General features: G+C 40.1%; 1 non-coding gene across 1 annotated transcript; it reads left to right on the top strand.

The window, feature by feature from the left end:
* Nucleotides 1–378: 378 nt before the first annotated feature.
* Nucleotides 379–450, top strand: TRNAE-CUC (transfer RNA glutamic acid (anticodon CUC)). The gene has a single exon. It is a non-coding gene; the product is annotated as a tRNA-Glu (tRNA).
* The last annotated feature ends 11,053 nt before the right edge of the window (nucleotides 451–11,503 follow it).

Here is an 11,503-nt window from a genome sequence, read left to right as displayed (position 1 = left end):
AATAAAACAAATTACATGATCTGGACCGTGCTTTAACTCTGCGTACACTGTGTTGGGTAATTAGAATGAGAATTCCAGAACCATGAGGCGGGATCGACACAACGGCAACGGATTTGGTTTTTTTTTTTTTTTTCGGTTTTTCTATAACGGGTGTCCAAAGAGGACTGGATTTGGAGAGTCGAGGTTTATTCCGTAGGTCGGCGGCTGAGCTCCTCCTGTAGGGAGCAGTGGGAATTTGCCTGCGTTTCGGGAATTAAAACCCGGAGCAAAAACGGAGGAGGTGGGGCTTAGAAAAGACAGCCTGTTTTCTGTTAGTCGGCTGGAGTACATGCAGATTTTTAACAGACAACTAGAGTTTTTGGAATTATTTTTGCATCCTCCCTGGTGGTCTAGTGGTTAGGATTCGGCGCTCTCACCGCCGCGGCCCGGGTTCGATTCCCGGTCAGGGAAATACTTGTTTTATTCTTTACAACCTACGTGTGAATATTATTCGTTTTTGTTATGGTTACTGGTGCTGTTTTTCTCGATCACAAAAATTCAATTTGTTTTGAAACTTTACGACATTTAAAATATGTCATACGTATTTACAGATAAGATCATCTAGAATCAAATAGACAAAATGAATTCTAAAGTACTCTAAAACCTGTTAAATCAACTAAAATTGCATTTACCAACTTTTGAAAATAATTTGGAACTGTATACAAGCGATGATTTTTTTAAAAAAGGCTTTGTTTAATCTTCAGGTTTGTTTGGCTAATAAAAGAAGAAAACAGTTTTAAGGGGAAATTATACCTGTTTTTCATCATGCCTAGAGTAAATTTCTATTTTTTCTATGTATTCAGATTGTGTGCTTTGTAGATTATTTCGTATGTTCGCAGCTGTTTCTACTGTATTGCCTTTTACCGATCTTCGATGATCTTTTTTGAGATACGTGATTGGTTAATAAGTAGCTGGTTTACTGTTTTTTCTTTTAATAATTTTTTTCTTTAAATGTCTTGGGAGAAGTACAGGCAGAATGCTTATTGGAAGCAAGGATGGAGAGACTTCTTCTCACATATTTTGGACATGTTATCAGGAGGGACCAGCCCCTGGAGAAGGACATTGGACATTAAAGTACAGGGTCAGCGAAAAAGAGGAAGACCCTCGAGGAGATGAATTGACACAGTGGCTGCAACAATGGGCTCAAGCATAAAAAGGATAGTGAGGATGGGGCAGGACCTGGCAGTGTTTCCTTCTGTTGAACACAGAGTCCCTATGACTCCACGACACCTAACAACAATAATACATTTCGTTAATTATTGTATCTTTTGAGTTTTTAATTTTCTCTAAAATATTCACACAAATATGGTAAATTTACTGCATTTAGAATGTGAATTTTCAGTATGTAAATCATATAACCCAAACCAAACCCACTGCCTGGAGCCCATTCTGACTCTTAGCTACCCTATAGAACAGAGTAGAACTGCTCCACAGGGTTTCCAAGGCTGTGATCTTTACGGAAGCAGACTGCCACATCTTTCTCCTGCAGAGTCCTGGTGGCTTCAAACTGCTAACCTTTGGTTAGCAGCCGAGTGCTTAACCACTGCACCACCAGCGCTACTTTTAAATCATATACCCAGTGCCACCCCAGTGCCGTCGAGTCGATTCCGACTCATAGCGACCCTATAGGACAGAGTAGAACGGCCCTTCAAAGCTGCGCTTGAGTATCATTAGGAGCTCTTAGATTCAGGGCAAGTAGGATTCTGGGGAATTGCTCAAAAGAAAATATGGCAATATCAGAGTCAAAGAGAAGGAAAAAAGTTCTACGTAGACATAAACTTCTTTTAATCTTGAAGTTTTAAAACCATTCCAACCTCTGACACTTTTTAACCTGTTGGGGGTTTGACCATTTAATTTTAAATCTGAAATTTCACAGCAGCATAAAAAAATGGACTGAATCTTGATTACCACTAAGTTTGTTTTGTTTTCCTTTTTGCTGTGCTCAAACTGATCTGGAAGAATAATGAGTGTGATCTAGGAAGCACATTGTGGCAGGTCTCATAGGGATGGAGGAAAGATGTGATCTTGATCCTTAGGGAGCTTCACTTCATTGGATAATTAAGACAGAAATATATTCGTTATTATTACCATTAACACAAATAAGAGGCATAACTCATTGAGAATGTGCTATGTGTCGAGCACCTCAAATAATCATAATATGTGGTAAAGGAAAAGAGAGGTAAGTGGGCACTAGAACGAAAGTAAATCTTGAAAACTGGATCACAAACTAGAACTAACAGCTAGTAAGATCTGGAAAACCTGAAGAGGGGACTGGGTGTTTCATCTAAGGGGATCTAGGATGACCAAGGCCTGGCAACTCCACTGAAAATGGCTATAAATTAGGCTGACTGTAGAAGGGGACACTTGCTGAGAGTAGTACTTCGTGAGGTAAAATATGTAAGTGCATCCAGATTATAGAGGGCCTTAACATCAGCAGGGAGCCCTGGTGGCTCCGTGGTTAAGAGCTTGGCAGGTAACTAAAAGATTGGCAGTTTGAATCAACTAGCTGCTCCTTGGAAACCCTGCGGGGCAGTTCTACTCTGTCGTACAGGGTTGCAGGATCTGCTCAATGGCAATGGGTTTGGTTTTGGCTTTGGTTTAACATCAGCATAAGGAGTTACAATGAGAGTCCAAGAGAATTTGGTGTTTGATAGAATAGGGGGTTAAGAATAATGAAGAATCAGTAATGACTCCATAATTTGTGGCCTGTATAGCTGAGGTGACATAAAAAGTAATAGGGAAGCTGAGATGGGGAAACAGATTGGGGACAGAAGGTAAATTCAGTTTGATCCTTACAGAGGTAACACACACCAAACCACACCCACTTCTGTCAAGTTGCTGCCGACTCATGGGTGGCCCTATCGGACAGAGTAGAACTGCCCCACAGGGTTTCCGAGGCTGTAAATCTTTAAGGAGGCAGACTGCCACGTCACTTTCCTGCAAAGCGGCTGCCAATCTTTTGGATGGTAAGCAGGTGAGAACTTTAACCACTACACCACCAGGGCAACACATCGGAGATACATAAATGGAACTCTGGTTATAAGTGTTGAAGACACAGACTTTGGAGCCAAGGCTGGGAGGGAGGGGAAAAGGGGGACTCTTTGCTTAGGGGGCACTGAGTTTCTGTAAATGGTGGAATAATTTGGAAATGAATAGTGGTGATAGCTGCACATGATGAATGTAATGAATGTCACTGAATTGTCCTTGTAAAAAACGTTCAATTGGCAAATATTTTGTACCATGTATTTTTACCACATTAAGCCAAACAGAGTAGATAGCCAAATATATCGTAGCATGGTCATACAATGAAATACTACAGAGTAGTGAAAACGAATGAATTACTGCTCTTCTCGTCAACATGCTGAATCCCAGGAAGTGAATATTGAGTTAAAAAAGCAAGTCAGATACATTATGATCCTGTTTTTATGTAAAGCTTTAAAATGCTAAATTAAAAATATTGTTTATCGATATATGTTGTTGTTAGGTGCTGTCCAGTTGGTTTCAACTCATAGCAACCCTGTGTACAACAGAAAGAAATACTGCCTGGTCTTGCACCATTGTCAGAATTGTTATGTTTGAGCCCATTGTTGCAGCCACTGTGCCAGGCCATCCGGGTGAAGATCTTCCTCTTTTTCTCTGACCCTCTATTTTACCAAGCATGATGTATATATTGATATATACAAAGTTGTTGTTGTTAGGTGTCAAGTTGGTTCCAACTCATAGCAATGTTATGTACAACAGAATGAAACACTGCCCGACCCTGCACCATTCTCATGATTCTTGTTATGCTTGAGCCCATTGTTGCAGCCTCTGTGTCAATCCATCTCATTAAGAGTCTTCCTCTTTTTCGATGACCATCTACCAAGCATGAAGTCCTTCTCCAGGGACTGGTCCCTACTAATAATATGTCCAAAGTACGTGAGATGCAGTATCCCCATCTTTTCCTCTAAGGAGGATTCTGGCTGTACCTCTTCCAAGACAGATTTGTTCATTCTTCGGGCAGTCCATGGTATATTCAATATTCTTCGCCATCACCATAATTCAAAGGCATCAATTCTTCTTTGGTCTTCCTTATTCATTGTCCAGCTTTCACATGCATATGAAGTGATTGAAAACACCATAGCTTGGGGCAGGCTCATCTTAGCCCTTAAACTGACATCTTTGCTTTTCAACCCTTTAAAGAAGTCTTTTGCAGAAGATTTACCCAATGTAATCATTTGATTTCTTGATTGCTGCTTCCATGGGCATTGATTGTTGATCCAAGTAAAATGAAATCCTTGATAACTTCGATATTTTGTTTATCATGATGTTGGTCATTGGTCCAGTTGTAAGGATTTCTGTTTTCTTTATGTTGAGGTGTAATCATACTGAAGGCTGTAGTCTTTGATCTTCATCAATAAGTGCTTCAAGTCCTCTTCACTTTCAGCAACAAGTTTGTGTCATTTACATATAGCAGGTTATTAATGACTCTTCCTCCTATCCTGAAGCTCTGTTCTTTTTCAAATAGTCTAGCTTCTTGGATTATTTGCTCGGCATACAGATTGAATAAGTATGCTGAAAGGATACAACCCTGACACACATCTTTTCTGATTTTAAACTACACAGTATCCCTTGTTGTGTCCCAACGACTGCCTCTTGGTCTAAGCACAGGTTTTTCAACCCTTTAAAGAGGTCTTTTGCAGCAGATTTTCCAATGCAATGCTTCTTTTGATTTCTTGACTGCTGCTTCCATGGATGTTGATTGTGGATCCAAGTAAAACGGAATCCTTGACAACTTCAATCTTTTCTCCATTTATCCTGATGCTTATTAGTCCAGTTGTGAGGATTTTTGTTTTCTTTATTTCGAGGTATAATCCATATTGAAGGCTGTGGTCTTTGATCTTCATCGTTAAGTACTTCAAGGCCTCTTCACTTTCAGCAAGAAAGCTTGTGTCATAAGCATAACACAGGTTGTTAATGAGTCTTTCTCCAATCTTGACGCCCCATTCTTCTTTATAGAGTCTAGCTTGTCAGATCATTTGCTCAGCATACAGATTGAATGGGTATGGTGAAAGGATACAACCCTGATGTACACCTTTCCTGATTTGAAACCACACAGTATCCCCCTGTTCTGTTTGAACGACTGCCTCTTGATCTATGTACGGTTTCCTCATGAGCACAATTAAGTGTTCTGGAATCTCCATTCTTTGCAAGTTATCCATAATTTGTTATGATCCATACAGTCGAATGCCTTTGTATAGTCAATAAAATACAGGTAAACATCTTTCCGGTATTCTCTGCTTTCAGCCAGGATCCATCTGAAATCAGCAATGATATCCCTGGTTCCATGTCCTCTTCTGAGTTTGGCTTGAATTTCTGGCAGTTTCCTGTTGATATACTGCTGCAGCTGCTTTTGAATGATCTTCAGAAAAAGTTTATTTGCATGTGATAATAATGATATCATTCAATAATTTCTGAATTCTGTTGGATCACCTTTCTAGGGAACAGGCATAAATATGGATCTCTTCCAGTCAGTTGGCCAGGTAGCTGTCTTCCAAATACTTTGGCACAGATGAGGGAGCACTGCCAGCACTGCATTCATTTGTTGAAACATCCCAATTGGTATTTTGTCAATTCCTGGAGCCTTGTTTTTCACCAATGCCTTCAGTGCAGCTTCGACTTCTTCCTTCAGTACCATCTGTTCCTGATCATTTGCTACCTCCTGAAATGACTGAACGTCAACCAATTCTTTTTAGTATAGTGACTCTGTGTACTCCTTCCGTCTTATTTTGATGCTTCCTGCATCGTTTACTATTTTCCCTGTAGAGTTCTTCACTATTGCAACTTGAGGCTTGAATTTTTTCTTCAGTTTTTTCAGCTTGAGAAATGCCAAACATGTGCCTCCCTTTTGGTTTTCCATCTTCAGCTCTTTGCACTTGTCATTATAATACTTTGTCTTCTCAAGCCACCCTTTGAAATCTTCTGTTCAGCCCTTTTACTTCATCATTTCTTCCTTTTGCTTTAGCAACTCAACATTCAAAAGCAAGTTTCAGAGTTTCTTCTGCCATCCATTTTGGCCTTTTCTTTCTTTCCTGTCTTTTTAATGACCTCTTGCTTTCTCCATGTATAATGTCCTTGATGTCATTCCACAACTTATCTAGTTATTAGTGTTCAACGAGTCAAGTCTATTCTTCAGATGATCTCTAAATTCAGGTGGGATATACTCAAGGTTGTACTTTGGCTCTTGTGGACTTGCTCTGATTTTCTTCAGTTTCAACTTAAACTTGCTTATGAGCAATTGACGGTCTGTTCAGTAGTCGGCCCTGGCCTTGTTCTGACTGGTAATATTGAGCTTTTCCATCGTCTCTTTCCACAGATGTAGTCGATTTGATTTCTGTGTATTCTGTCTGACGAGGTCCATGTGTATAGTCACCGCTTGTGTTGGTAAGAAAAAAAATGTATTTGCAGTGTGGAAGTTGCTGGTCTTGCAAAATTCTACCATACAATCTCCAGCATTGTTTCTGTCCCCAAGGCCATATTTTCCAACTACTGATCCTTCTTCTTTGTTTCCAACTTCCATATTCCAATCACCAGTAATTATCAATGCATCCTGATCGCATGTTCAATCAATTTCAGACTGTGGAAGGTGGTAAAAATCTTCAGTTTCTTCATCTTTGGCCGTAGTGGTTGGTGTGTAAATTTGAATAATAGTTATATTAACTGGTCTTCCTTGTAGGCATATGGATACTACCCTATCACTGACAGTTTTGTACTTGAGGATAGATCTTGAAATGTTCTTTTTAGTGATGAATGCAATGTCATTCCTCTTCAATTTGTTATTCCCAGCGTAGTAGGCAGTATAATTGTCTGATTCAAAATGACCAATTACCTGTCCATTTCAGCTCATTAATGCCTAGGATTTTGAAGTTTATGCATTCCCTTTCATTTTTGATGATTTCCAATTTTCCTAGATTCACACTTTGTACATTCCACTATCCTATTATTAATGGATGCTTGCAGCTCTTCTCATTTTGAGTCATGCCACATCAGCAAATGAAGGTCCCAAAAGCTTGACTCCATCCATGTCATTAAGGCCAATTCTACTATGAGGAGCCAGCTCTTTCTCAGTCGTATTTTGAGTGCCTTCCAACTTGAGGGGCTCATCTTCTGGCACCATATCAGGCAATGTTCTGCTGTTATTCATAAGGTTTTCACTGGCTAATATTTTTCAGAAGTAGACATCCAGGTCCTTCTTCCTAGTGTTTTACTCTGGAAGCTCCTCTGAAACCTATCCACCATGGGTGACCCTGCTGGTATTTGAAATACAGGTGTCATAGCTTCCAGCATCACAGCAACAGAAAAGCCACCACAGTACAACAAACTTACAGATACATGGTTAAATAGTTGGTAAACTATAAATAAAAGCAAGATAAGGAATAGATAAAATGGAGAAAGGATTTGAAAAGAAGCACATAGGAGCATTTAAACAGGGCTTCAGACTGGTTCATTCTGGTTCAAACCCCTGCTGAGAATTTACGTTTTCACCCCAGATTTACTGAATCAGAATCTCCAGTTTAACAAGATCACCAGGTGGTTCTTATGTAGAATAAGTTTTGAGAACCACTGCTCTACTAGCAGTTTTCAGAATTGGTCCTTAACCAGCAGCATTAGCATTGCCTAGGAAATTGTTAGAAATGCAAATTCTTGACAAGGGTTCGAACAGAAGGAACTATTTTCAAGCCACACTTGTAAAGGACTGACAGTGCTGAGCTGGGCGGTGAGTACACAGGTGTTGATGGCAATTTGATTACTTATACAATTCTTCTCTAAGCCCCCAGGAGCCCCTGGATGGTGCAAACGGTTAAGCACTTGTCTACTAGCTAAGAGTTAGCAGTTGGAATTCAAGCAGAGGCTTCTCAGAAGACAGCCTTGAAAACTACGGAGCACTTCTACTCTTCATAAATGGGGTGGCCATGAATGGAATTGACTCCAGGGCAACTAACAACAACATACCTTATACATATGTTATAACATTCTTCTGTACCAATTCGCATATTTAATTTAAGAAGATTTTAAAGGAATGAATAATGATAGTTGGTCCACCTTTTTGGGATAATGACATGCAAACAATATTTTGTTGGGTAAAATTCCACTCTGTTGCGATTGTTTATAACTAGCGCTTTTCTGAACTAGGAAAACGGTAAATGTGAGGCTAAACCACCAGGTGGCATCCTGGCCTGATGCTCCTCATTTTGGTAAACAAAACAAAATAAAACCCCCGGCAGTCAAGTTGATTTGGACTCATAGCGAACGTATAAGACAGAGTAGAACTGCCCCATAGGGTTTCTAAGAAGCGCCAGGTGGATTAGAACTGCCGACCTTTTGGTTAGCAGCAATAGCCACTAACCACTATTCCACCAGGGTTTTCCATATTAGTAACAGGCGCAAGCATAACAAGGATTGTGACAATGGCGCAGGAACCGGCAGTATTTCCTTGTGTTGTACGTAGGGTCGCTAAGTGTCGGGACCGACTCCAGCGCACCTAAGAGCAACAACAACAACAAGGAGCCTTGGGGGCACAGTGGTTAAAACGCTCGCTGCTAACGGAAGGTCGGCGGTTGCCTTTGTCGACACGGGAGAACGATGTGGCAGTCTACTTCCTGTTTCTGTAAAGATTCCTAGCCTTGGAAACAGTTCTACTCTGTCCTATAGGGTCGCAATGAGTAGGAATCACCTGACGCTGGCGGGTTAGCCCTGGTGCGCAGTTGTTAAACTCTGGGCTGCTAAGGCAGATGTCGCTGTTGGAACCCACCAGCTGCTCAGCGAAGGAAGATGTAGCAGCCAGCTTCTGTAAAAGATTTACGGCCTTGGAAATCCTATGGGGGACTCTTCTACTGTGTCCTACACGGCCGCAAATTGACTCGACAGCAGTAGGTTTTGTTTGGACTTTAACCCTGCTTACCTTGGAGATGCTAGGTATGGCTTAAAAAATCGAGAGTCTGTTGTGTCCATAGGGAGCAGCAGAGAGGTTTTTTTTTTTTTTTTTTTCGGTTGTTTCCTTTTAGCGTCTCTCTTTTTTTTCTTCTCCATCAATTGTGCTTGATTTTATTTGCATCTATTCTGTGCTATGAGATTAAAGTTCGGGGAAGCAATTCAAATAAATTCAGTATAACAAGTATGCAGGTCCCGTGTAGTTCATTCATTTAACCAATGTCCATAAATACTTCTTGAGCTTCTCTTCTGTTCCGGACACATGGTAAAGAGACCCTGGAGACTTAATGGTGAGCAAAAATGTAGTCACTTTCACTATCTTCATCTATAGTGGTGGCAAAAGACAATAATAGAATCACAAATTTAAAATGCAACTGACAAATTCTATGAAGGAGAAATAGGTGGTTGGTGTGATTCCAAAATGGGGCCTTGGACTCAGTTGGGGATGGCGGGAGAGTGATCCATCTGTTGAGATCTGAAGCATAAAGGGGAGTTGCCTAGGTAAAGAGAAAAGAACGTTCTAAGCAGAAGGAACATGTGCAAAGCCTCATAGCAGGAGGGAGCAAGGAGAACCAGAGAGGCTGAAAGAGAGCCAGGATGGGTGGATGGCAAGTCAGAGGCAGCAGAGAGAGGTGAGTGGAGACCTAAGATGCAGAAAAAAAACAAAAACAAAACCTATTGCCTGGTGCCATGGAGTGGATTCCGAATCACAGCGACCCTATAGGACAGAGTAGAACTGCCCCCACCGAGTTTCCAAGGAGTGCCTGGTGGATTTGAACTGCCAAACTTTTGTTCAGCAGCTGTAGCACTTAACCACTATGTAGACAGGGCATATATCTTACAGGGCCTTGTAGACTGAGGGTAAGGATTTTGTCTTTGTACTAAAAGCATTAGGGAGCCACAGACAGGAGGGGGCAGCAGCATATGAAAGCCGAGGCTCAATCCCGGTGAGTCAGCAGTGCTACCAGTAAATACCAAAGATTCTGCCCTAGTGCTAGATGGTGACACAACTCTGTTCACTTCTCTGTGTTAGGTGTACAGCCTGTGAAAACAGTAATATAATTGCAATCTTGACTATACTCATTAGATTTGAGAATCTTGTTTTAAAGAGACATGGCTCTATTGTATTTATTTGAATCAAATCAGAAACTATTGCTTTTGAAGACAGGAAAGATAAAGCATACTATCTTAAGAAACAATTAAACCTATTTAGCTCATCCACAACAAAACAAAAACCTTTGGCTCCTGGACTATAAAAGGTATGAAAGAAAATACTTACTTTAGGGTCATGTCTCAGAAAAAATCACGTATTGAAAATTAGGAGACCTGGGTTATATGACTGTGGAAAAGATTATCTAGTTGGGCTGGGCCTCAGTTTTTTTCACCTGAAAAATGAAGCACTGGCCTAGATTATGTGTCCTTCCAGCTCTGAAATGCTGTGAATCTGTAAACATAATAATAATAATAAAACTTGTTACTAATTTAATGTAAAGGGAATGGCTGTTGGAGGACCATGCTAGTATATATTTGAATAGAGGTGTGTGAGTGGGAAAATAGAGGTAAAGTGTAAAACCAGATGAGACCTACGTGGGATATTAAGACATTTTTAACCAACTAAATTTGAATAAGCTACCCAGAGGCACATCAAAAGAAAGTTCTGGCAGTCTGCTTCTGAAAAATCAGCATTTGAAAACCCTATGGAACTACTACCTCCATTACCAAGAGAATGGAAGAAATGGATGGTGGCCAGCTACCATTACTGAATGTTTTGATCATGGATCTAATAAATGGATCCTAAGTGAAAGGAGGAAAATTGTGGAACAGAAATTCAAATTCATATGGAAACAAACTTGCTAGATCCATTGAGATTGGGGGAACCCCCAAATCTAATGGCTGGACGTAATCTTTAAACGTTGAGCAAAAACTATCCCATGAAGCCATCATTGAACTAAACAATTTAGCTCAATTAATGAAGAGTGTTTGACTTGAACATTGTGCTCTTTAAAAGAATTATCTATATGAGTTTAAACTTACCATACTTCATCTAAAGCACAAACGAGAACTTTAAGGGGTGGAGAGTCTAAGTTAATGGTAATGAAACAATATGAGTAGATGTGGTGAAAATGGTGACACAATGTGAAGTATATAGCCAATGTCATTGAATTGTTCATGTAGAAATTGGGAATGAATTTAAGTTTGGTTGTGTATATAGCCACCAAAAATAAAAAGGAGTAGGAAAAAAAAACAAAAACAAAACCCAAATCCTATAGAGTACAGTTCTACTCTGCACACATGGGGCCCCCTTGAGCTGGAGTAGACTCAATGGTAACAGGTCTTTTTTTTTTTTTTGACCCTACCACTTTTTGATAATGTACTATGTGTCATGTCTTACAAACATTATCTCCATTTAATCCCCAGAAAATCCTTATGATGTAGGTTAAAAAAAAAAATTCTATTTTACTGATGAGAAAAAAAAAAAGGCTTACACAGGTTT

This window comes from Elephas maximus, chromosome 1 (genome assembly GCF_024166365.1).
Source record: "Elephas maximus indicus isolate mEleMax1 chromosome 1, mEleMax1 primary haplotype, whole genome shotgun sequence".
NCBI classification, from domain to species: domain Eukaryota; kingdom Metazoa; phylum Chordata; class Mammalia; order Proboscidea; family Elephantidae; genus Elephas; species Elephas maximus.
The sequence above is the reverse complement of the archived record's forward strand: the minus strand, read 5'-3'. Positions and strand labels throughout refer to the sequence as shown.